Source organism: Eleginops maclovinus, chromosome 18, assembly GCF_036324505.1.
Source record: "Eleginops maclovinus isolate JMC-PN-2008 ecotype Puerto Natales chromosome 18, JC_Emac_rtc_rv5, whole genome shotgun sequence".
NCBI lineage: Eukaryota > Metazoa > Chordata > Actinopteri > Perciformes > Eleginopidae > Eleginops > Eleginops maclovinus.
In genome coordinates, this window is record NC_086366.1 from 7429573 (window position 1) to 7457447 (window position 27875).

General features: G+C 41.2%; 1 protein-coding gene across 4 annotated transcripts in view; it reads right to left on the minus strand.

Moving 5' to 3' along the window:
- LOC134880055 (galactosylgalactosylxylosylprotein 3-beta-glucuronosyltransferase 1) overlaps positions 1 to 27875 on the minus strand; it is a 71977-nt gene that overhangs the window by 26945 nt on the left and 17157 nt on the right. For all 4 annotated transcript variants that reach the window (XM_063906749.1, XM_063906751.1, XM_063906750.1 and 1 more), the window contains exon 2: positions 9372 to 9599. The gene's annotated coding sequence lies outside the window, so the exon portion shown is untranslated. The remainder of the gene's footprint in view (positions 1 to 9371; positions 9600 to 27875) is intronic.

The window sequence follows — 27875 nt, forward strand, 5'->3', positions numbered from 1 at the left end:
ACCCCAGGAGACAGCTAATTTGTGGGGGAGACCCATTTAATAGCTTTGGTAATTAGTGGATGTAACATTATTATTATTATTATTTCCCATGCCTACTGCATGTCTGAGTCATGCCATTAGCATACGACTTATGCAATGTATTTCACGCATGAACACATTGATAACCTAAAAGCTTCAGACATCTTACATGTGTTGACTCATTAGAAGCTGTATTCCAAAAGCTTTAAATAAAATAGGCACGCAAAAGCAGCTAATAACTGGTGATAACCAAGAGACAAATACATACACTTACTAATACATCTTATGCCATTTGTACGGTATATTAAAATAATTCCTAAAAGCAGAGTTCACATAGTCATTCCCCATATACTGTATATATTTTCGCATAATATATCAAAAGCAGTTTAGCACCTATGCACCATTTTCACACAAATGGCATTTTTCTTAAATACCACCATTAAAGCAGTGACATTTAAAGATCTCTGGTAAAATGTCAAAAAAGTGATGATGTTGAATGCAGGCCTAAGGAAGGAGCGAGTAAGCAGCTTCCAGTTCAATGTTAAAACAAGGCACCTTTTGACATTTCAACCTGTGCCTTGATAATCCACTCTTTGCTGGCCTTCCAAATCATTGCTTATCACTGACTATTATTATTTGTCCTTTGCCTGTATGCGGCAATGCAAAGTCACAGTCAGAGCGCCCGGGGGCAAAGAAAGATGACACCGACAGAACAGTGTTGACACGGCGACTGTGTGTCTGCTGATGCTACATTACAGAGGTGTCAGTGACTCAATGGAGAAATGACTTGGCTAGGATAAAGAGCACGGTGGTGACGGACGCCGGCGCTGTCACTAAATCCACTGCTGATCTCCAGCTTCTTGGACGCTGTTTAAGCATCAGGGAAAGCACAGGCTAAAGCAGACTGTAAAAGCAATAATTTGAATTATTAGGATACCGATGACTTCAAATACACCAAACCCGAATTGTAGGACAAACCTTAAACACCCTCATACCGAACTCACTGGTTCTGAGAGTAGAGTGAGGTTGTACTTGATCTAAATGCTAATAGAAGCTCACAACATGCTCACAATATCAAGGCTGACATGCTTAGAGTGCTAATGTTGGTCAATGTGCGTGCTTAATTAAAGATGCCTAGATCAATCCCACTCATGTGAATGTAAGGTGCAATTCTGACAGTAGAATTGTTCAAATGACATAACAGGATTAAGCTTTTTCCATGTGTGTGACCCAGCTTTGTGTCGGCCATATGTCCTATAGCGTTATTCTCCAGCAACGATGTGAGCAGACGTTATTATGTTCCCTATAGTTTCCTTTTGACGCGTAAGAGGTGAGTCATTTCTGCAGTGCTCAGTCCTGCCCTCATAGTGACACACACACACACACACACACACACACACACACACACACACACACACACACACACACACACACACACACACACACACACACACACACACACACACACACACACACACACACACACACACACACACACACACACACACACACACACACACACACACACACACACACACACACACACACACAGCAACGCCAGTGTGCATTTCCTCTCTCCTAATGATGATCAATAGCCTGTAGGCTGAGGGAAACCCTACTGTATCTGTCACTACATGATCCATAGAACCCTTAGATGCATGAGGGGCTGAGGAATAGCTGAGGTGGGTGGAACTTGTATCTATAATGAACCCCTTTGGGCCTAAAACATTATACGTGGAAATGGCTCCAATTATCTGGCTGTAAAGTCTAGCAAGGGTTGGACAATAACAAAGAGAAAAGGGAGGTTGTGGATAGGACTGAGCTACGATCACGTATAATCAGAGGTGCATTCAAACACTCTTCTAAGTATGTGCCTTTTTGCAGTGCTTACTACTGATTGCACAAATCAAAGGATATTTTTGCTTTCAACTCAAAAAATCCATATCATTATTATTCAGTGACTTCTCACAAAAAGCTTCTCATGCAAAGCACAATGATACTGATTCCGTTTTTACGGTCAATGCCTTCGTATCACTTTTGAATAACATCTCAATCTGTCTGCCTATTGTCATAATCAGCATAGCATAAAGTGGAAGCTATTTCTCTCACAAAACATGTATCACTTCAACAGTATTGAAATGCTGATCTTAATGACATTTCTGGGTTGGTAACAAACAAAAAAATTGACATGTTTTTACGACCCCTTGGAGGTGAAACGTCATCACGGGTTTGATGAAGGTATCACCGAAGTTTGACTGACCCCTCTGGCATTTTGACCTTTAACAGAGCACAGGGATTTTCTAGTTGGATAGATGGAGTGCAGACATTAGCGAAGAGGAAAGGTCATTGGCTTAACACAATCATTCATCTAGCTGCAATCATGTTACAGTGACAAATATTTACATGAATTATGTTCCTCGTCATAGGCCCGGCAGTGTTTGACAGCGATTGGTTATTTGTTCAATGTGTTTCTGAATAGGTAATGATTGATAGTTTAAGCTTCAAGTTGAAAAACAAGCCTCTGTTTTCAGGGGCTATCAGTCATTTTAACAGAATGTACTAGAATTAATTTGGTTGCAAAGAAGAAATATGATCCCAAATGTGATAAATCATTCAAGGAACAGAGACAGAGTTCTGTTGACAGCTATTCAACCAAAAAATGTCATGTCCTCCTATGCCAATGTTTGAATGTCATTCAGTAGGATGTGTTTTCCTTGTCTGGCTCATGCTCAATTTGTGTTGAGCATTTAGAGATGCCACTGGCCAGAGAAATGACCTTTCTCTCTCTAATGCTGTTGCATTATGGAATAACCACTTCTTGAGCATTGCAGAGGGTTTTCACTGGCTTGCTATTGATTAGCCTCTTTGTCCAATTCCGGCACATTGGTTTTAATGCAGCATGAGTCGAGGCAGAACTGAGAACTCAAGGCAATCTTAAAAATATAGCCCTTCTTATGGACGGTAATTCAACATGAGGAAGCAGCTTCGTACCACTTCTCCCTGCATTCTGCTCATGTGTGTCTCGGTCTATAATCCAAACCCATTTACAATCCACAATGTTCGTGCAAGTTTGTTTTGTCACGGTTTGCAAGCTCAGAATATTCACATCTCGCTGTTCATTATCACCCTCGCTGCTCTGATCCTGTTCTATGACAAAATCAGAGAACAAGTGTCATCCATTGATTTGAATCTTTGTTTCTTTGCTTGTGCATCCACACAAAATCTGCAGACATTTCCATGTGAATTTGAAAAAAAATGGATAAAGATATCAAGATTATTTACAAACCCTGAGCATATATAATTTAGGGTCCCCTTGCACAAAAGCTGTTTAGTTCTTAAGTAGAATGCATTTTTTAATTAGTGCTGGGTAATTCTAGACTTGTTTTAATAAAAAACAAAACGACTTTATGCCTCTCCTGCCAAAAGTCTTTGATTGTCCTTCAGGTTATCGTTTTCCTCTCTCATTGCTTGCTCCACGTTATGTTTGCAAACCATAAATTATGAGCTAAGTTTTTCTCTTTTGCCATTTGGTGCTCTGTTCAGCAGGTGTCACTGATTGTAACCATGGAAACGCTGTTCTTAAATCGGAGTTAGCCCGCAAAGTGGGTTGGCCCTTTGTAAATGCAATGCCTCATTTAAATAGTCTCTTAAATGAGGTGCTTCGAGGCAAACATGACCCCTGCTCCTCTCATTTTGTGCTTGGTCCAGTTTCCACCTACCAGATTAAGCGTTTTTGCAGATGACCTGCTTTTAAAGCTAAGGCTGATGTGAGACTTACAACAATTCAATACACGAAGCTCTGCTAATATGGAATAAAAAATAACATGTTCCTTCTCTGAAAGACTAAACCCCATACCAAAAGGCCGTATTCTGGGTTAGAGCAATAAGATCGCCTCAGAGCGGTTCAGTAGTGCTGTGTATCTGCAGGGCGAGACGATGTTGCTGTATCTCTCTGCTGTATATCTGTACCAGTGGAGATGGTGGAAATCTAGGGGGGTTGTGCTGTTGACTGCTGCTGGTTAGTCTGGCCTTGGGCTGTCTAATGACACACGCACACACACACTCACACTGATGTGGTCTGATGGGCTTCAGCGTGATTTAACTTCTCTAAAAGCCTCCCAGTTTGTGCAAGTGTGCAAGTTGAAGCCTCTTCTTTCCCCTGTGCTAGTGTTGAGTGTGTGCACTCATGGCTGCACACACACAACACTAGCCTGTACGTGTTTGGGTTTCATCAGACAACTCAACGCCAACTTTCACAATTCCCCAGGAGCTCACTCAGTTTTAGAGTCCTAGTTATCTAATCTTGCAGGAGCTCACTGTGTGCAGGTACCATAAAGAGCTGCAGCCAGCTGGCTTCTAGATAAATGCCCCATGTCTTGGAGACTGAACCACTTATTTGGGTCATGTTGGTTTGGCTGGAATGGAGTTGTTCGAATGCTGAACTTTTAGTTGTCTACTGTGCTCAATTTAGCCTTTGTGTGCTAAAAGAGATTTGTTTTCTCACCATGATTTGGCACTCAGCAGTTTGCATGCCTCCCGTTTGTTACAGTTACCATGCCATACAACTCCTCTGCGTATGGTTTACACTCCAAAACCAGGTTGCTGCGCACTGAATAATTCACTGTTCAAGTGGGAAATGTTAAGAAACATTTCTGATGATAACAATAAAATTGCAAACAGTTGCATCATGCCACAACATTTTTATACTCATACAGACCTTACAATATGACATTATGTCTGAGAAATATGTATCTGTGCACACATTGATCTAGGTTTTACACCCCAGTTCAGAACTGTTGCATGGGAGCAGTTCGTGTTTGAAGCAACTAAAATAACAACGTACATATTTTCTGTTTTAAATGTCTCAAAATAAACCAATGATTCATTCACAAATGATCAATTAGTGGGTGGTTTGTTTACAGCTTCAATGGTCCATCTTTGTTTTAACAAGCATTTAGGAATACAGTCTATGGGTGGAATACAACATATAACCTACAAAGCACAAAACCTGAAGCTTTTTCATGGCAGCCACTTTTTCAACACAAGTTTTTAGGTCAACCATTTCTCTGCTCGCTTGGCTTGTGAGAATTAATTTCATAGAAAACTGCCATGGGGAAAAAAGTAATGTGGTGTAGGTGGGAAAACTAAGTAAACATTGATGTATTTAAGCACTTCATAAACTACCAAATGTGTACGTTATTATCTTTCAAGTGCTCCTTTCGTGTAAGTAATCACATACAATGATTGTGCGACATGCTTGGAAACTCTTCATAATCTTACAATAATTCAACAGCTAATGCCCTGGAATTGAAATGAGAAAATGTTGCCTGTAGGACTTCTGCACAGCAGGTTTGTGTCATTACTGTACAAAGAGATTGTGCAACAGAGAACAAAGGGAATGCTCTGAAGTTCTCCAGATTTAATGGTGTGAAAATGATGAGCATTTTCTTTTCTATATTAAGAGTAGCAAGCTGACATCACTAAGAGGAAAATTAGGCAATACATTCAATGATTGCTAAATGTAGTCTGCAGGCAATAAAAGAAAATATGATATTTTTACTTTTTTTGTACTTTTTTTGTGAAGGCACTTCTTACTCTGACTAAATATTTCATGTAAAAATTTCTAGTATTGCAAAAAACTTGGTCTCTAGCGTGTTTATCATGCAGGGCAAGGGAGGACACAGGTTGCTACTGTAGAAGTGAATGGGAAATGCTTACCGTTAATAACAATGCCCCGGGGTGGGACATAGAAAATGATGGTCTATTCTGAATGTGCTCTGCTGCCTCAGGTCAGGACATTCAGTACAGTAATCTGTTCTAAACATACACTGCAGTTTTCTTTCTGTGTATGCATCACTCCCTTCACACTGGAACAATGTACTGTAACTATGTATGGGTGATTAATCTGTATGCAGGTTAACACATGGAGGACATAAAGTATGCTGTTGTTTCATATCTGAGACAGAGTCATTTGGATTGATAATCCTCTACAGTATATGTACAGTACATGATGCTTTGTTATCAATCATTGGCGTATGTAATGGTTAGAACCAGCACTGTCCTTTTTTTCCACCACAACCATATGAGCGATGTGTTAAGAAACATATACAAACTATAAAATAAAATAAAAAATTGGCACGTAAAGTTATCAAACTAAACTAGGACAAAAATAACAATATGATTATAAACAAAATATGGACCTTTTTTTGTGTGAAAGTACTTTATAAGAAGAAGATAGAACCTTTGATGAACCTTTATTAAAAAAACATTTAAAAACATACATTTTAAAACATGAATCAATAGCACACATTTATAATTTACCCAAATTATGTTTTTTAACAATAACAGGGTTTATTGAAGCTAATTCTAGATTATTCTTCTTGGTCATTGTTGGGTCAAAATGTGATACAATGTCTTGTTTTATATGAACAAAACCTGAACATCCAAAGGTATTGCAAGGAAAATAATGCTCTGACAAGGAAAAGCAGCACATTTGCCTATTTATAAATGTAGGAACATCAAATGATTAATCGATTTAACTATATAGAAAGTATTATCACACAGTTCCAGTGAGTTTTGGCCACAGCAGAGGGCAACAAGGATTGATATTGTAGGTGTGTCTGGTGGCCTTAGCTTCTCATTCTCTATCTGTCAAATTATGTCACCATCACACTCACACACACACACACACACACACACACACACACACACACACACACACACACACACACACACACACACACACACACACACACACACACACACACACACACACACACACACACACACACACACACACACACACACACACACACACACACACACACACACACACACACACACACACACACACACACACACACCTTTCCTTCCTCCTTTTTATTTCAGTATCCTCGTCTTCCCTCACCTCATCTTCCATCACAGACAATTTCTCCCTGCCTCTGTTTTATTAACTTCCTCCTCCTCTGCACCCCAACTCCAACCTCTCTTCTTTGTCCTCCCTTCCTACATTCATCTCTCGGTCTCCCTCTGTCTTTTTTGACTGGCTCTCTCTGGGGGCGGATGTGTCTCTGTGGTCCTCCGCAGATCTGGAAAGGACATCCTCTCAGTTTAATTCAAGTCAACCCCGGTCTCCTGGTGCTCTGAGACGCAGCATGTGTGACAGCTCTTCAGAGACAGCCAGAAGGAACAAGTCTCATCTGCATACACGTGTGTGTGTGTGTGTGTGTGTGTGTGCGTGTGTGTGTGTTTTACAGGGACAGTGTGTTTCAGCTAGGCATTTGCAACGTCTCCCTGCAGACAGAAAGAGTTAATTTCACCCTGGCAGCAATCATGCCAGTCTATAAATCTATCATGAGAGGCTGCTACGTTGATTAGTCAGTGCTAATTCAGCTCACACCAATTAAATAGGTTGGGTGTGCTATCTAAATTATAACAGAACATATGCTATCCGCTCCAAGCTTGTTGGAGACTGTAAATAAAACTATATTCACAATATGGATGTGTGCCTTTTCTCACATGTTAAAGTCACACATGAGCAAACAGTTTTCCTAAAGCCTCCTACAGTGAGACGTTGCATCAATGACGGTTTGATGTAATGCAATATGGTTGAAATACAACAAAGCCCACTAATACAGCATTACAAACCGTGGAAGAGAGGTATTAGGATTTGGGTGTTTGAGGACACAATCTAAAAATAAAAAAGGATTTACAAAAACTTGACTTAAAGCTTACGAACGTAGGGCTTATTGCAGTCATGTTGTATTGGATTGCATTACCTAAAGGGACTAGAACGGCTGTTGTTTTGTCCATATGCTCACAATGGCGAGGCTAACTCATTGATGCTAACTCGCTGATGCTAACTCGCTGACGCTAAACCATGTCCTCATCGTGGTTAAGTGTGTTAGCTTGCCAGCAGTTGCTAACTAGCACAACAAATGACGTAAAGCTGAAGTAATCAACCATTCTTTATGGAAACAGATTTAAATTTGGACCTACTGATAGTGGTAGATAAAAATTAAGATAATCACGTTTTTTTAGGGTTTTCTTATTCTGGGAAGCATTGACCTACCAAACGATGTGCTAATCAGTCATATAGATGTTGAAAAAGTTCATGGAGTAATCCCGAAGTCTTTACGATTTGTCTTCTGTATTTGATTTGATGATAATGTATTCACTCCAAGCTAAAAAAGTCAACCTTATTATGGCATAAGGACAAAAGTCAGGGATAATAAAGAGCCGAGGGATTTATGATTTATATCATACCTAAAACATGATTACTGTTTTTTAAAGCATAACTCAGATCACTATATCGGAGTTCTGCCACCGTTATGCTTTTTTATCAGAGCAGTTGGTGTAATATACACAAGTTTAATATTTGGTGCAGTGTGAAGCATTGCTATCGACCGGGGGTGTGATCTCAGGGCACTGTGGTTTATGTAAGCTTTATAGATCTTTGTGCTAACCTGTTTTTTTTCTCTGCCGCATTTGTTTGCACCGGGCAAAAGGCAATATGAGAGTCTACAGTTAAGATTCATCTTACTCTTAGCTTGGCAATAAGATTTCATGATATTGTATTGGGTAGAGAGGAGACAAAAGAGCCTACAAGCGTTTTTAACAGCCAAGCCCCTCTCTCTCTCTCCCCCTCTCTCTGCCTCAGCTCAATATCTCATCATTTGCTGCTTCCACACCTAAGATTATTTTCTCGGCTTTGTCATCAGCAGCTTCAGCTCTTGAGCTCTCACACCTTCCCTCTTCTTGCCTTCCTCACCTCCCAACCTTCTCCCCCTCTGCTCCTGTGCTCCATGCCCACATACACCGTATATATATATCAACCTCTAATAATATCAGAGGCCAGGGGGATCGAAGGCAGCAAGAGGTAAGTGGATCTGTCAGATCATTTTGCCCCTTATCTTTCACTTAATTCCTCTCCTGGATTTCCTTGTGAAAATGGAACATCTATTGGACAGGCTGCGAGAGACAAAGTAGGAAGACAGCCACGATAGAGTGAGACGGATAGTGAGACAGAGAGTGACAAAGTATAGTATCACTTGCATGCATTTAACGACACCCTTAGATGTGCTTTAGAAGAAGATAGATAAGCCAGCTGTGTTAGTGTTGGAAGTATTTCACAGTTAAGTAAGATTCTAAAAGTCTGTACATACTAATATATAAAGACAACTCTGGATAAAATAACACTGCAGCTGACAGGAATCAATATATTGTATTCATATTCAGATGTAATACTGGTTATATCTTATTTTATGTACTGAAAGAAGCAAAATGCATGGGAATGTGCAGCAGATGTATGGAAACGTGTTCCCCCACAACAATGAGAACAATGGGATACTCACAAGCAGTCCTCTGCCCGTCTGCAGCATGCACAGGCCCCTCCTCCAGTGTATGTCTTTGCTCCTTGTGCCTTCGGATACTGTCACCGCTCTTCGTTTCAAGCCTGCCTTAATTGGTGCCGCCTGGATAGCAGAGATGTGTGCAGTTGAAGGCGGTCAAACGCAGTGGGAAGCTGTGTCACCGGTGACATCCAAACTCTCCCAACAGTTTCACGTCCTCAGGGCTGGCCCCTGGAGAAACAAGAGCACGAGAGATGCGAGTAAGAATGGGCCTCCTCTTCCCGATACAATGAGGGGCATTGAAGAAAGGGAATGAGCAGGATGGCAGCTGGGTGGAGACGCTGCCGTACTCTAACAGCCACTTGGTCATTCTCAGCGCCTGTGTGACGGGATTTCTGTTTGCATCTGGACAGCTGTCAGGAGAGTTAATCATTATGTGTGTCTATTCCTCTGAGGATTCTAATGTGGTACAGTTGCATGCTGCAGACAGGAAGTGGATTAGATTTTTGTTTTTGCCTTAAGGGGTGTGTGTGCCTTTTGGGACTACACCCATGCTAGCTTTAGCTCCATAGTTATTTGGGTGTTGCACATTTTCGTCATACAGAAGGAAAAATATCTGTGTAGCCTTTAAAAAAAACAATTGCAAATGGTATAAATATTCAGTTTATTTGTCATGTGCCCTGGGGAAATGATGACAGAACATCAAAGTATAAATATGTTTCCTCAAACACGTGACAATTTATTCAACGTAGATGTTAATAATAGCTTCTTACGAATGCCCTCCGGGGAGTGTCATCTCAAAATGTCCATTTGGAAGAAATAACACGAACACACCAGCTACACTTCTCACTCAAGCCACCACAATCCCTCTCCCCCAGCTACCGCCCTGCATTATTGATGAGACTTCCTGTGTCTGCCTCATCTGCCACAGTGTTGGCTGCAGTCGCCTGTGGGCAGCCGCTGAGGTTGCAGAGGGGGACCAGCTGATGCCATGCGAGGAGAAATGAGACAAGGGTCGGCCATATTAACAGCCTCAATTGACAAGATGTGATGCAGAGGGCACGCAGTGTCGCAGGGTTGTTATTAGCCTAATCTAAATTCAATAGGGTTCTCATAAGGGAAGAGAGTAATTATCTCAAAACCATGGGGAATACCCCTCCTGTAGAACTAGCTTACTTGCAGATGTTTTAGACCTGAGCCACAGGATTTAAAACATGCTCTGTAGAGAATGAACAAAGCTTTCTGAAGCACTGAACGACTGTGAAAAATAATCTGAATTGGGGTCTATTTCTTAGCATTTCTTAATGACAACTGGAAAACCCTTGGTTTTCCTTTTGGTATGGATGGATTCAATCTGAGGCCAAAAGGAAACAGTTATAAGAATGAAATTGACTTTACTGCTTAAATAATTGCTATTTTTGTTCAATACAGCTTAGCAGCAGATCACTTTTAAAGTAATCTGCTTTGTGTTTAAATACTGGGGTATATAATCATATACGTTTTGTATTCAAAACCCCCTCTCTGATATCAGGGTGACATAACAAGGCCGCCTTTGGGGTCACATTTTTGGTGTGGTGAAGCGAGGCATTGAAACATCTTACTGCCATGCTTCTGTTATGAAAGGTCTGTGTCGAGCAGTCCGCTCCGAGCGTAACATCACTACAAATTACAACAACAAAAGACCCAAGCTAGAAACAGCTCAGAGCTAAGTGAGAATAAAACAAGCTACAGAACCAGGGTCAACCCCTTACAAACAGCATTGTTATGCTCTGTTAGTACGTCATTTTGATTTGTGAGGATGCATTTCATTGAAACTGCTGCTGATAGTGTACAATTCTATGTTCAGCACTCTTTTGCAAATAAACGTATATTTTTTCACTTTCCAAGTATTATTGGAGACAATTTTAAACTAGACAAGTATCAATGGCATGGCCTGTTCACATTACAATGGAAGAACAACTGCCTTGTGCTGCGCTTTCTGCATTAGTCAACACAAAATGTACAACTTGTACAGCTTCACCACGGATGTCTGTATGTTTTATAGACTTAAAGAAGGTTTACCTAACAACCTGGTGTCTGTATCGACATGCCAATATTTTTCCAAGGAAATATGTTGATTGCCTGGTCAAACATTTATTTTTGGACTCTGGAAATTCAGAAGCACAAGTATCTGTCAGTTCAAGCAGTGATTGACTGCACCCAACTGGGCTTGAGACTACTTATATCTTACCAACACACTGAATATATGATTCTTTTGAGCTACTGTGTGAATTTTTGATTTAGTTTCACCTTTTTTTTCAGCCCTAACACAATCTGCAAATAGAGCCATACACACTCTGCCTGCTGTGACATGATATGGATTAAAGACCTTCTCAAACCTGCACCCCCTGTATGGCAGGAAACTATACATCACTGCGGCAGGAGCAATGCCAGGTTGAACAAAGAAACAATTTAAAAATCATAGTATTATAGGTTTGAAATTGTATACCATGAGAAGAAATCAGCTTAAAACAAAAAGTTAGTCAACATGGTTTGATTCAAACAAGGCTCACATCACAACATACAAGGTAAACAGGCCAGATTTTTCCAGTTTTTCCCAAACATTTTAAAGGACACAGAGTTATCCACCTGGTCTTTTCATTGCCGAGGTACTCTGATGGAAAAAGTTCAAACGGCAATAATTGTCGGCTTACACTGCGGAGGGACCAAAGCAGACCAAGGATCTCAAGCTGTGCCTCTGCTCATCGGGGGTTAAAAGCTCACTGATAAAAACCAGGCACCAACCCTGATGTGTCCTTTCTGCCACTCGTAGCTATGGTTACTACACAGAATAAAAATTGGCTGCTGATGAGAGTAAAGTATATAGAGATAAACTGAAGTTATTTTCAATTGTGGATGGATTTGATTTCATTTAAGCAGAATGATGGATTTGCCCAGTTACACCTGCCTCTCTGCCTCAGGGTGTTGGGGGCTCATTTATATAATAACATCATTATTCATGGGATACACTGGGGAGAGGCCCCTTCTATTAACAAACACAATGGCTGTTTCCAATAGAAATCTCCATTGATAAAAGCTGAATCCGACCCTGAAAGGGAAGAATTGTCTTGTGTGTATAAACACCAACAGCCCATTTAGACATAGAAGATACATGTTCTGATTTTAAATTGTTACATGTTGGGGATTTTAGCAACATATGTATGCTTTTCATATGTTATTAAGATCTGAAATGTTGTGCAATAATACTTTTAATGTGAGATAAAGACCTATACAATTTATATTACCGGCTGCTACTTTTTTGAACTGATAAATGCTGTAAAAATACTGTTGTAAAATATATACCTTTTACATTTAACCCCTGTTATTACTTTCTCGTAAACATACATTTATAAAGCTACAACTTATCTTTTCTACCTTGGATGTGTGACAATTTGATTTTCGACTTTATCTGCACTGTCCAATTTGCTGTAACCATGTAGGTTTCCCCGCTGTGGGGGAAAATAAAGGTTTTCAGATTCTGAAAGCACTCAGGAACTCCTTCAGGGCTTGAAGTTGTCACAGAACAAAACCCAGGCTTAAGAGTGTGTGGACTGCAGCAGGCGGCTCCATTCTGACATGTTCTGCTCCATGACCAGACACCACACACACACGCTCAGTAGGGTATGTGGGTGGGAGTCCGCAGACACGCACACACATTCACACACTTCGAGACAACCTCATACTGTGCAGCGAGCTGTGGCTCTAGCGTGGGCTGACCACTGCGACCACGATCAGCCTGTGCATCTGACAGTGATGGAAGGAGGACAAAACATGAAGACGCAGGATTCGGATGGATGGAGCTGAGAGAATGAGAGAGACCAGACAGGGTGGTGTTGGTATTGATTGTCTTCAAACCTGCTAATGTAACTCATCAGAATAAAAAGGGGCGATTCAATGTACGCATACACAGAAATACACCATGAGGAATCAATGCGGCCGTGCAGGAAGAAATCAAACTCACAAAATGTAATAAAAAAGTTGTAAAATGTGAGTATGGGCACTAGCAGTTTTAAGTGTGTTTTATGTTTCTTTATGTGTATGGCTTCTGCGCACTTTTATATCTTTTTTTTTTAATCTAACCTAGCCTGGAGGAAGGTTGCAAGGGACCTGCGGGAGCAATCCTTTCTAATTCTGCTTCCACCTTATGGAGCCACCGGGAGCCATGTCCAGGGCAGAATAAAAGCCACACAGACACACAGAGACACACACACACACACACACACACACACACACACACACACACACACACACACACACACACACACACACACACACACACACACACACACACACACACACACACACACACACACACACACACACACACACACACACACACACACACACACACACACACACACACACACACACACACACACTTAACGTTTATGGACATTAAACATATAGAGCAGTACTCATACAGGCTCAGTTGCCCGAGGCAAGAAGGGCAACCTCTGCACTATAGCGAGAGAGAGGCACATGCTTATTTCTGCAGAATTCACTATACTAACTGCATTAGTGTGTATCTTCCTTGGGAAGTCTGACCTTTGCTGCATTCCACTGCGGAAATTCCCAGGACATAACCGCATCTGTGAGGATCCACATTGCCACATCCCTGTTTTTGTCTGTCTGTCTGTGTGGGTGTGTGTCTCCCCGGCTGGGCGTGACTGACCCACATTTTGGAATGGCACCTTTGCAGCTGTTGCTCATGCATCCTAATTGCCACTTCTAGCCTTCACCTGCTTAAAAGCACGTTCGATAATCTCCAGTCTTCGCCAGTTCGTAAGATTTCCAGCCGTCTTCCTCGTCGCCTCGCTCTGCCCGCTGCACACCTCCAAAATTAAACGGCCTGTTCTAAACACAATCCCTGTCTCAGTGTTTGTATTGTGGGTTCAGTCTCGCCGCTCCACGTGAGCCTAACAGCATCACTGACAATCTCCTCTCTTGCATCATTTTAAATCTGTGTGTGATGGTTTCTTTCGATGTACCCATGAATGCCGTTGAGGAATAATACTGGCGAGTGGAAAATGACCTGCTCAGAAGAAAAAAAATGAAGCTCTTTCTTTGCTGAATCTCTGATGGTCCCTCAGACAATAGCGGAGATAATGACCGACCTGCCGGGCCTTTTGTCATTCTGAAGACATCTGTCATTTAAGTTAAAATTGCCAGGTTTGTCATGAAAGAGAATTCATCGTGCCTTTGAGTATGGCTCTATGATTAATTCACGCATGTCAGTTGCTGAGTAAATGCTTCTTTATTCTCATGTAAGTGGTCAATATTAATAATGCACACGCGGGTCTAAGTTCAGCATCCGTCTTGGCAAAGTTCAACACGGGAGTTTTCAACAGCTGTGCACGCTTGTCACCACATTCTTACTCTTTCTTTCTACTCTTTCTTTTCCACCGCAAGCTCAACACTCTATCCTTTCTCTGTCTTTCGCTCCCTGGCTATGAAAGGCGGCGTATGGCTCTGATGCCTATTCTGATAGAAAGATGTGGCCCATCAGCAGTAATTGGAGGAGTTGTGGAGGTTCGGTTTCTCTCGCAGGCGGTGGGATCGATCCCATGGATGGTGGAGGTGGGCAGGCAGGCAGGCTGACAGCACTGCATCCCCCACAGCTCCTGACAGCTCAATGAGGGCCAAACGGCAGAGTACAGGTTGTCCTCTTACATGAATTATCAAGGGTTTCAGGTCACTGTGGAGCCCCAAGAACTCACAGCCGCCCAGTTACATCTTAATTATCCATTTAGTCGATTATCAACTGGTTCGAATCAAGTTGAATTTAATGCCATTACACTCACATTAAAGAAGAAAGGAGATGTCAGAGGCATAACAGAGATGATGTGATGTAATTATCTCCAAGGTGAATAATTGAAACACTTTAGAGTGTTGATCTCCCGACGCCCTCATACATTTTGTGAGGTATGCGCTTTAATTGCACACTGTGTGCGCGGACACAATGAAACAGCTCAAGACGCGGATGATGGATGCACGATCAACACATGCTGACAAGCTCCGTGCTGCCTTTTTCTATCAGAGCTTTTAGAGCGTAGTCTTTGTTTGTCCGCCTGTTTATGTTTTTTTTTTTCTCCGGACCGAAACTGTGCTGTGCTGTTCTGAGCTCAGCCTGATCAGCGGTTGCCATGGCGACGCACGGCAGCCGGGACTGATGGCGTGTTAGGAAAGCTTGGCACAGGTCAACTCTATTTATTCTCGTTGTCTTTATCCTTTTCCAATGCCAGACCTCATGTTACCTTTTGCTTAAAGAGACATCTAATGACTCGGTTTCCTGTCGGCAACTCCAGCAAATATTAAAAAATGCCAAGCACTGTGGCTTTAAAAGATACTGTTGTCCAATTTCCATTTCGCCTCTAGTGAATAAATTAGGAAATGTCCTACATTAAATTGGCCAAGACACTGTGTGCCCTACATATTTCTTGTGAGAAAAAGTCACTTGTAGATTCCGACACTATGTCCAATAGTCAAAGCAGACTGTCCTTCTGATAATACACATACGTACACACAATATATCAATGATTTGCTCCAGTGGTTGCTATTCTTCAGAAAAAAAATCAAGTCTTGATGCAGGTTTAAAGCCCTGTTAGCAGTAATATTGTAGTGGCAAATGATAAATGCCCAACCATTGCCACATACTGACTATACTACAACAACAACATGAAATGCAATGATATAGTCTCTAAAAGTTAGTAGGATGTTTCATATATGTATGTAGTTAATGTGTGAGTATTACTGAACCAAAAAGGATCTTTTAATTGTTATTTTTATGATTGACGTACAAGATGTTTCATGTTTTTCTGCTAAGTAACAGGCCAACACTTAACCCACCATGTGCTGGTAAAATCTCAATTGAAATATCCGCCCAAAAAAAGGGAAGAGGTGATTTTTCACATTTTCTTCTCCAGCCTAGAACAAAATAATGACAGCAAACATAAGCTTTACAACAATTATTTCTGGAATAAATAAAACATGGAAGGAAGTCCTTTGATCTAAATTAAATTGTATGTAACTCAAATTATTTTTTTGATTTATGCCTTTTCTACCCCAACTACCACCTTTGTTTTTATACAATTGGATTTTAAATAAACTGACTTTTTTTTGCATTACAGCAGGACTTAAAAGCAACTCTCATCCCTTTGGAGTTTGGCAAATACTTTTGAGCAGCCTCCCCTTGACGCTACCCGCAGATCCCCCTCCCATTTCTGACGGACACAGAGGACAGAAGAAGGTTGTGGGTTTACAGGCAATCCCCCTATTTCCTAGTTCTCTTCCACCTGCCCCACCCACCTGCCCCACCCACCTGCCCCACACACACACACACACACACACACACACACACACACACACACACACACACACACACACACACACACACACACACACACACACACACACACACACACACACACACACACACACACACACACACACACACACACACACACACACACACACACACACACACACACACACACACACACACACACACACACACACACACACACACACAGTAACCCACCATTTCTGGAATACACTGATCCCTGTGAAGAATTTCCAGCCTCGACCAGAGCTGCTGAGCTGTACAGGAATAACACCGGCAGCCCGAAGGTGCTGCTGGGAGAAACGGACACAATCTCAGTTGGTCTCTGGAGTATAAATAGATAATAGCTTCAGGTTTTGTTCTGTTGGAGCCCAGCACCACTCTGAAACACCATCTCCAAAACTAACAACACCTACTCCATTTATTTATATATGTGCCGTACACATTACATATCCGCAATGTATTTTACAAGCTGGTTATAGGTCGCCATAAGTAGACATAGTTTGCTTTTAGTAGGGTGAAAAATAAATCATTAAATCTAAAATGTCAGTGAGAGACCAGCAATTATAAAGCATTACTATCATTGACCTTAAACGTCATAATAGGTGCTGTGAAATGGGTTATAGTCATGGTTATAATAATAATACATGGTGTTTATATAGTGCTTTTCCTGGTGCTCAAAGACAAGATGTGTATAATGCATGATAGGCATGAGCATCAAAGAAAGTGTAAAATATAAATTTCTTTGAATCAAAAGAGAAACATTGAGACCACCTCTGTGAACGTGTGTGAATCAAAACAGTTGGATAATAGCTGCAGTGTGCTAAACTGCATCCCTATAGTACCTTTACTCCTAGAGTGGCCGATAAGACAGGCCATTGCTGATGTTTTGAGTACCATCGCACATATAGTGCACTCACTCCCAATGTCAAGAAGCATTCACGACCTTTCTAGATGCCTCTTCAGCTCCACAGCTGTCGCTCAACCTATCGGGATCATTTTTCAGCTTCTGCAGGAGTTAAATTGATCCCAGGGAGATCATCCAGGGGGATCATTTTGCTCTTGGCTTGCAGTGTAGGTAACTGCTGCTGTTGGCACTTGGCAGCTCCGCCTCTCATGTTTGGGTTGAGGCATTGCACCGGCAGAATAGTAAGAGCTGCCACCATGCACTTTGGGAAACTTCAGAGGTGATGACACGCTGCAGGCTTGCACTTTAGTTGCCGTTCCTGTTATGAATGTTTATGAGCTTCTGTTATCACAAATCTGACAGGCGCTGTAGAAAGACAACAAGCCTCTGCTACTTGAAATATTCATCACGTTATCTCGCCTTCTTTGTCTTTTCACCAAATCATACTGTGTTTATTGTGTACGACACCTCTGCTGACCTCAGCACTTTGTAGCGCATCTTAAGGATTGCAACAGTATGACTGCAATTCACGTAGAGGCGGAAAGATCTATGGTGTTAATGAGGCATATAAAAAGCGAGCAGTCATTATAAATTCATCACTCCTTATCCACACTCTTGACTATAACACTTGAGCTTGCACTTGAATAAGATGTTATGGATACGTCATGTTTTAAATAATTAGCTCCATAGCTGACATTTTTCGAGCTGCTCTGTCAGGACGCTGGTGCTTTGAGCTAAATACTAACATTAACATGCTAACATGCTTACAGTGACAATTAGAGATGGCCTGAACAAGTTTCTCTGGCCTGAGCCGAGGCTTTAAATAACGGGTAGACAGTATATCAATGCACATGCGTATCTAAATAGAATAGAATCGGAGGATGAAACCCTAGATAGAATCGGAGGATGAAACCCTCTTTATTTGTCACATGCATGCACACAGCAGAGCACACACAGTGAAATTAGTCCTCTGCATTTAACCCATCCTAGTACTAGGAGCAGTGGGCAGCTATTGTGCAGCGCCCGGGGAGCAATGGGGAGGGGGGATTGGAGGTGTCCGGTGCCTTGCTCAAGGGCACCACAGCAGGGCCTAGGAGGTGAACTGGGACCTCTCCAAGTAGCAGTCCACTTTCCATATTTCAAGTCTGTTCGGGGACTTGAACCGGCGACCCTACGATTCCCAGTCCAAGCCCCTACTGACTGATACAGCTGTCCAGTGCACACCCAAGCTACAACATGAGAATTACATGAAAGATGTCTCTGTCAAACTTGGTCAATATACATTATTTAAAACTAAACTAACTTATATTTCCAGGCTAAGAATGAAAAGATGGTGCCTATATGAAGACAAATGATATGAAAATGTAGTAAGTCTTCAAGCTCTGGGTATTTTAGCCTGGATTTCAGAACTCAGAGTCACTTAAACACTCAAAAGTCACTTGCATAATGTGAAATGCACTCACTGTAGAGCCTAGATGCTGTCAAGAGAGTTAAGCAACACTACTGGCTGAGGTTGACAAATCACAGTAGTGTTCAGTGCATATAAAATCTCTTGTGACATAGTTGATCGTTCAGATATAAGGTGTATTGTGTACCAGGTTCACCATCTTAGAGTGGCGATGTTGCTTATTTGCACTAAACATGAGTACAGCTGCTTTTGTTGAGAAATCATTAGTTTTGCAGTTATGTTGTTTGGGACATTTTAATCTGGGCTTACTGATGTCACTAAGAGAGAAGTCAAGATATCAAAAGTATAACAATGTAAAGTCACAAATATATGTGGCAAATGTCTCTGAGATCCTTTGAATAGTTTTCAAGAAATTTCCCTCCGAAAAACACACATTAACCTCGTAGTGGGAAAATTAAAGAAGCACTAAGTTACCAATTCTTGAACAAAATTCATGGAAATTCATTTCATCGTTTTTTTCCATGTACTTATCAAGTCTGGAAACCAACCAACAGACCAACATTGCCAAGAGTCATGACGCTAGGGAGCGCAAAAACCTCTGAGAAATTGTAATGTAATGACCCTTATAACTTTTAACTTGTATTTTTTCCATGTAGTTTTGTAAAGTGCATCCTACATTTTGCAAATGTAATGAGTTGCATGAATGTCTGGTACCTTGGCAAACATTGAAAGTGCCTGAATACCGTGTTGGTGTACTGGTGTTGGTACAGTAAGTGTGTAACTGAGCTGTACTGAATGCCTCTGCATTAGCGCTGACCTCTAATCGAATATCATATTACCTTCATGTTTCACTCTACAGCCCACTGGCAGTCTGAACACGACCGTGGCCACCGGTGCAGTCAAGCAAACAATAAGAAAATCCCTCTTACAAGCTCTAACAATTGAATTCTTTGCCAGCTGCAATTATAAGTTTCTCCCCGAGGTACTCTCCTTGACACCCTAAAAAGGTAATATACCTTCTGCAGTAGGACACAATCACATGGTTCATACTCCTAGACTGTATAATTACAGGGGCTTGGGGAAATTGAAGGGCTCTGCAACCCATAAAACAGGAGGCTTAAGTAATCTTAGTGAGAGGGGAGGCATTAACAAGAACATGGATGTCCTTGTTGGATCAGTGGTACTGCGTAGCGTGGACAACCTGCCAGGTTTGGATAAAGATGTTGTTAACAGTTCCCTCACGGCATTGTCTGACAGCCGCGGTGTGATTAGCTTGATGACTCCTACACAAGTTTTAAATATAACAATGGGCTTTATGTAAGGCTCAGCTGCAGTCACGTACAAGATGCTATTTGTACTGTAGATACTTAAGGAATAATGATCTATCTATCTATCCATCTATGTACAGTATGTATCTATCCATCCATCTATCTATCCATCCATCTATCTATCCATCTATCATTATAAAATCGAAGTTTCGAGACAGGAGGAATTCTTGTTACAAACACTGCATGAGCATGTTGAGTCTTTCTCACAAAATGAATCTCTTCTGACAGCTCCGATCAAAAGGGAGACAAATGACAAGGCTCCCCCCCCCAACCCCCCCCCAACCCCCACTCCCCATCTGCCGTCAGCCGGCCTGACAGAGCACTGTCTGGTTCACTCAGTGCTCTTCCAGGCACTACTTCACATTCGATCAGGGGATGTTGACCTCTGTGTTTTCTATTACGTGATGCTTCCTTCATAGTCACAACAACACCGTGCCATCGCAGGTGACCGGTGAGGTAGATACAGGCATTTCATCTTGATTTGATAGCAAAGCAAAGCGCACAAGCAGGGGAAACACTCTGTACAGAAAGGATGAGGTTGAGTCCATACTGATAGATCTTGAAGGCACAGCACAAGCTCATTTATCTTATAGCTGATTTGACAGTACTGGGAGAGGCTATACAGTGCCTATTTCACCTGAAAACTTGTTAAAATGCGGAGTCCAGCACATTTTATGCTCCCCTCAGGTCTTTATTTGCTGAAAGTCTTCTGCAAGCCTCTCAAATAGAGCTATCATTTCATAATGAGGCATCTATCGGATGTAATCTTTGGACAAATCACAGAAAAATACTGTGGTGAATGTTGAAAGGTCTTGGTTTGACACAATCCTGTGGCTCGCAGTTCAGACCCTTTCTCTTGACTTTCAGATAAAGCTTTTTTGTCAGATGGGAGATCTCTGGAGGGCAAGACATTACAGCCTGGCTCAAAGCAATCAAACCCAGGAGAAACACCATCATTTGGGCCTAAAGACGCCTTTCCTTAGCAGTTTCCCAGAGAGCCTGCATGGGGAAAATGACTCCTTATTGGTTTCTTTGTTCCTTCCACTTAATTGATGCAGAGCTGCAATATGTCAGTTCGGTACACGGGGAAAAACAGCTTCTGTCTCAATTGCAGGATGAGTTTTCTTGCCACTAAGAAGATCCTCATTCTAATTGCAAGTGTTTTGTGCGACAGTCGCTCTAATGATATGCCGACATAGCAGATCCCATTACAAACATAGGAGGGAGAAGTGTAGTCTAATTGCCGACTGGGATGGGAAAGGAAACAGAGCTTGTTGGATGTATTTCAAACGTATATAATCTATTTGCAACCGTCGATGTTTGAAAAGATAAATCCTGTGATCTGCATATTCCACAGAGTCGATTAATGGCAGGAGAGATTCCAATTTTGATTATCAAGCTGAATTTAATTACCTTTTTTGCACTTCACATGGATTTTCCACCCTTTACCTTCATTAGAATGAGTATTATTTGACACATTCCTTACAGTATATCTGCTGAAAACATGGATGCAAATGCTGTACAAAGTCTGTTTCGTTAATGTTGGTGCATACAGGTATTTCTTCAGTGGTTAAATGTTCTAGGACTAACTTCAATTTGGGAACTGACCTGTCACATCGAGAGCGCATGTTCACTGAGGCTCCCTGGGGACGCTCAACCATGCGTAACACTTGCTCAAGGCAAAAAAAGAAGAAGAAAAAGCGGCTTTATGAAGTGACTGATAGGATGTACTGCAGTGGCGGGTATGGGACCTAGAATTCTCCACAGGGTCACCACAGAAAAACAGGCTTCAGTGTGAGGGACTGACATTGAATTGGAGGGCATTGAGGTCTAAAGCTTACTCTTTTATCTGATCTCAAAGGGGCAACTGTGGTGTACGTTTGGAACAACTTTGTGCCTGTATCTCACAGCTGAAACATTTATCAGCAGGTAAGGATTGCACTCCCTGTGTACCAGCTCTCTAAAGCTAGAGAAAAGACGTACTGTTCTATAACTTCCAAAGTTTCGGATAAGGTTTTACTTTGAGTACTTTGCCTGGAACAATTTAAAACAACTGACAGCAGAGTGTAGTAATTAGTTTTGATTCCCAACCTTTCTCTGGGAAGTGTTTTCAGACTGAAAGGAAGTGAAAATTAGAGGCAAAACAAAAAGATAAAAACGTTTTGTAAAGATGCCAAAATAACAACTAAATAAGAAGGTCTGCAAGAAGAGTTTTGAGCAAGTTTAAAATCCCTGAGCTATTCATTGGCACACAGACACTTTGCACAGTCTAAAGAAGTGATTTGCGTTGTTAGCTAAAGTAAGTACAGCTAATTTACAGTCTTGTCCAGTGGCTGTTTGTGGTTGCAGTCCAGTGCACAAACTCAAGCAGCAGAAACGGAGGCATAAATCAACATCACAATTTGCTCGGTATTCAGTTTCACCAGGGTGTCCGCATATTTCTCTCTAGTTATACAAAAGCTTGAGTGGAACGTTTGAGTGGAATCGAAAATAATGATGGTTAATGTATATTTAGAAACTAAAGTGCATTTTATGGTCGGAGAGGTTCGTTTACAGAGTGCAGTGTAGTTATGATATTGCAGTTTCTTGATAATCTTTTTTAAACAAAAGCCAAACCATTAATTCAATTAAACTGAACACATTTCTCAAATCCAATACATTTCTGTACGAAGCTGCGCGGCTCTGAGCACTAAGCACAAAGTGCAATTAAACAGCCACTCATTGGTAAACAAAGCTAAACTTGCATCGAAGGCAATATATCCACTGTGATTATTTACCACCCAGAGCACTCAGCAAAAATCAATAACATGTGCAAACATCAAACCAAACAAGATTTGCAAATCGGTCTTCATAAAACAAACACAGAGGGCAAACAAAATCAATCTTCTAAACCACACTGAGACACTTCAGAGAGCTATTGCTGATAAGAATTATCCTGGGAAGCTTCAGAGTTTTTAGATTCCTTTGCATTTGGGACATGAAAGGTTTAAGCTGCAAAACTGAAAGTCAAAGTCAGCTCGCAATTAAGCCAACGTAAAGTGTGTATGCTTGAGTGTGTTAAAGACAGAGTAAGAGTAAGGGAGCCCTCTCTTGCTGTGTAACTGCAAGTTTTACCCCTCCCATTTAACTGTTAACCTGCATTAACCAATGGTTTGATACAGGCCTTAAATAAAATGACTGTGTAATGTAAAAGACTTACTCAGACTGCCAATGTGACCAAGAATAAAAAGCCTCTGGCTCGATGGAGCTGCTGAGCCTTTTACATCTCGTTATCTAGGTGTTAAACTCACTTTATGGCTCATAACAGATTATTTTTCAAGCTTGTGAATTTTTGAGCTAAGGTCAAAAGCTTTTTTTTTTTTTAGGTCACAGTCACCTTGACCTTTGAACACCAAAATTAAATCAGTTAATCCTTCAGTCCACGTGGACATTTTTGCCAATCTGAAGAAATCCCCTTAAGGTTTTCCTGAGGTATCGCTGTAATGAGAATGGGACGGGTGAATAGAAAAGCCCCCAAAATACTGGCTGTTTTGTTCCTACCATGTGATTGGATCCGCTGTAATATTAATCAGTTACTTCTTTGGCCCATGTTAATAGCAAATTACGTATCTGCTGAATAGAAAAGACGTTTTCTTTAAGTATTATCTGCAATATTTACTATGAGCTGTTTTTCTACCTCCTAGTAGCCACATGCTGCCCCACTAAGATTTATGTAGCTTTCTGATACCTACTGATAACAAGGGTCAACAACAGCCAATAAATAAAAGAACAAATAGCTTATTGAGTTGAACAATAATAGAGTCAGATGAGCTATTAGCTGTCGAAGAGAATCATATATTGCTATCATAAGATACTACAGGAAGGACACAGGCAACAACATGCACATTACTCATGCTATAAAATGCCTCAGCAATGGAAACCATTTGTTTGAATACGTTAATGTAATGCATGAAGGGTGGCAAATGTGACTTAAACATGACTGATGAGAAGCCTTACAGTAGCTGGTCTAATAATGATGAGGAAGACAAATAAACAGACTCTCCCACCTCATCTATTACAGACAAGGTGCCCTTGAATAGATTCAACCCAAAGTGATAATGAAGTGTTGCTCTGTCCTGTTCTCCCGGTATAATCTAAATACTGAAACACCAACAGGATTCAAATAGCCTTTGTTGAACATGTGATACTCTCTCTGACAGCAACAAGGAGTATCTCTCTCCCTCTCTCCCTCTCTCTCTCTCTCTCTCTGTCTCTAAGCTTGTCCCTCCATAAAGGAAAGCTGAGTTGAACAGCATACCATTCTTTATTCTCTCGTTCTCCCTGTGTTGACAGATAATGAGCAGATTGCACCAAGGTAGAGTCGTGATTTACAAAGTGTAACGCCTTGACTGCTTTGCCACTGTGTCACACTTTACTGGTGGTAGAGAAAGCCATAAAGCCCCCTGAATGATTATTAAAAACAAGGAGGTCTTTGAAGCTGCTACAACGTGTTAAGAATAGACTATTTTACAAGTTCAAGCAACTGATTCCATACAGGGAACCTACTGAGGGTATTATATACTGTACTATTTCTGAGTGAAAGTGAAAGTGGCTCAACTGGTGCTGAGTATGTGCATGCATAATGGGTGAATACGGATGTTTAGAAAAGCAGTCCTTTCACAGAGGACTTTTCAGGGCTTTAAAAGGAACGGGCATTATTCCTGTTTCTTGGCCGAGACGTGCGAGTTAATGCATCTTTTCTCCCCTCTGTCCAGTGCCCTCTCCTCCCATTTCAGCAGACTTCTAACAATATGCACTGAAGCTTCCAGTTTATACGGGCTTCAAATAGAATCACTTCTCCCTACTGCCTGCCTCCTCACGCAAAATGTGATTTACGGTCGACACAAATATCCACAGCCTCCTTGAGCTGCATCTGTCTCATTCTCCCTGCACACTTTTAAGCACCAATTTGAGGCCTTATTGAACCCGGCTTAAAGTGCAAAGAGCAATTTTTCATGCAGTTCATTGCTCGAGACAAAAAAGTTTAGAGGCATTTTATGAACTCCAAGCATATAACAAGCAACCAGGGGAGAACATATGGATCAAATGTAAGTGGTCTCTGTCCTTTTTGTCCAAAGCTTCTTCTCTTTGCACCCTCCAGCAGGGAATTCGGTCCTCATTTGTCACCTTAGTCACCAAGCCCGAAAAGGGTTGTCTAGTTTTGATGAATGGAGTGAGAGCTTCTGTTCTTACTCTGCCATCCATCAACTTTTGTGGATCTACAACATTAAATACAAACAACGTTTTCTGGGCATCGTGCCGAGAATAATGAAACAAGATTCTTGAAATATTCCTTATTGTATTTACACACATATATATATGTGTGTGTAATTATCAGATATTACTTTTGCATGATTAAAAATGTTTTGCATTTCCACAACATGAGCATCTTAGCCACAAGTATTACCTGTTTGAATTGTAATGTGTTTGTTTGAGGAAAAAGCTGAATACAAGCTGCATTTTCCCTACACCACTGATGACTCATCGTATGTATATCCATCATAGAAAGACCCTAAAGCAAATGGAACCTGTCTGACGATACATAATGAGTTAGATCAAGTAAAATGTTGATTTTGACACCGACACGTGAACATTCATGACATGTTTTTACTTTCCTTTTTCTAGGCTAATCCTCTTATGGTAAAGAAGGTTGAGAGCATGTCACTTACACACGCTGGAGGAGGTAATAACAATTTTTAAATCAATGTTTTCTGTCAAATTATTGATTTCTGTTAGTAAAACGCTGAGTAATCAACTGGATCATTTTCAATCATTTTATATATTGTGAAGACGAACCCTGAGAGGATGATTTAATGACTGACTCGCTGTACATTATCCTTTACTTAGCCTGTAGCAGCTCTTATACTGTATGTTATGTGTTGAACGGAAATGATTCTCTAGGGGAAATGTTCAAAAAAACTGACAAGGCAATTCAAGCCCGTTCACTTTGGATTAAACGTTGTCACCACACAGAATTTCGGTATTTCCAGTCTGTGCACATTTATATTCTCTTGGTCTTTTGACACACCAGTCTCATTTATTTAACCTCTTTTCAAGTGCCACAGATGTGTCAACACTACATCCTGTAGGTGAACAGCACATTTAATTCAATCAAATGGACCCAAGATGTGTGCTTTTGCAGAAATCCTGACATATCCTAAGTGTTTTCTCTTAGGAACAAGAATGAAGCTCTCCTATTCTCTGTGTCTCACACCTTTGGGAAATTAATGCCCATATTGTGAATGCAATTTGGATTAATGTATCATAATCTATACGCTTTGCAATCCCTTAATAACAATTTTTTAATGTTTCTTCCTGAGCTTGTTATTCACAAAACTTCTGAAACAGAGGATTACCGTGGATGGCACTTCATATTCAAATTGAACTGCATAAGCTTCCCTCTGGATTTCATGCATCTACAATTAGCTATAAATCTTTAAACAAACTACCTTTTTTCCCAGATGGGGAAAAATACCATCTCACCTCAATGCCTCCAATGAGACACTTGAATGGACCGTGTACATCACCCTGGCATGACATTGAATTAACCTCCCAGAACCTGCAAAGGTCCATCTTGAGATAACGTTACCATTACAGCATGTTCACTACCTCCTTCCCTCTGTCCCATCTCTATCCATCTCTTCCCTCTCTTTCGTCCCCATCCTTCTTTCTTTCTCTATTTTAATTACTAGTAATACAGTCTAGGTGTATTGTACATTCATCCTGACAGGCAATCCTTTCCTTTAGCTCTGTCTCCCTTACACCAGGCCATGTTGCAATTACATTACGGCCTAGTGGTATCGGGGGGGGGGGGCCTGTGTCAAGGTGATGCCATGTGAGAAAACACCTGTGTATTCACAAGCACCACCAACCGGTAGCGACGCGAGCTGACACTGAATCGACCTCGGTGCCTTCAGGCAGAACGGAGGTCCATAGAGACGTGTTCAGGCTGCTGGTTTCATTGGAAATCTGGATGGCGATGTAGGTTGGTGCCCTTAAGGAGTCGCGGAATAAAGACATCATGCATGGCTTGTCTTAACCTTGAGATATTACCTTGGGCAAATAGATTTGAGTTAACGTTTCCTGTCATAATTCAGCTGTGAGAAAAAGTCAGTGTTTGTATCTCTGCGGGCTACGTGCAGTGTGTGCAAATCTGAGCCAGAGGAAAATGTTCAATCTTTTCTTCTTCCTTCGTACCATCAGGGATTTCTGATAAAGGGACATCTTCTCCTGCCATGCTCACACAATATGTTTGGATTGAGTCACTGCTGGCAGAATAAATATCACTTTTCAGGGTTTGTTAGCTTTCATTGTCTTGATTATGATGTGGGCACACATTTCACAGCCTTCTCTAGCTTTATCATTAATTATTTATTGATCACTTGTTCGTGTTAGTGACTCAGCATTTCACAACTATGAAATGAAGAGTACTGAACTTAGACAACTA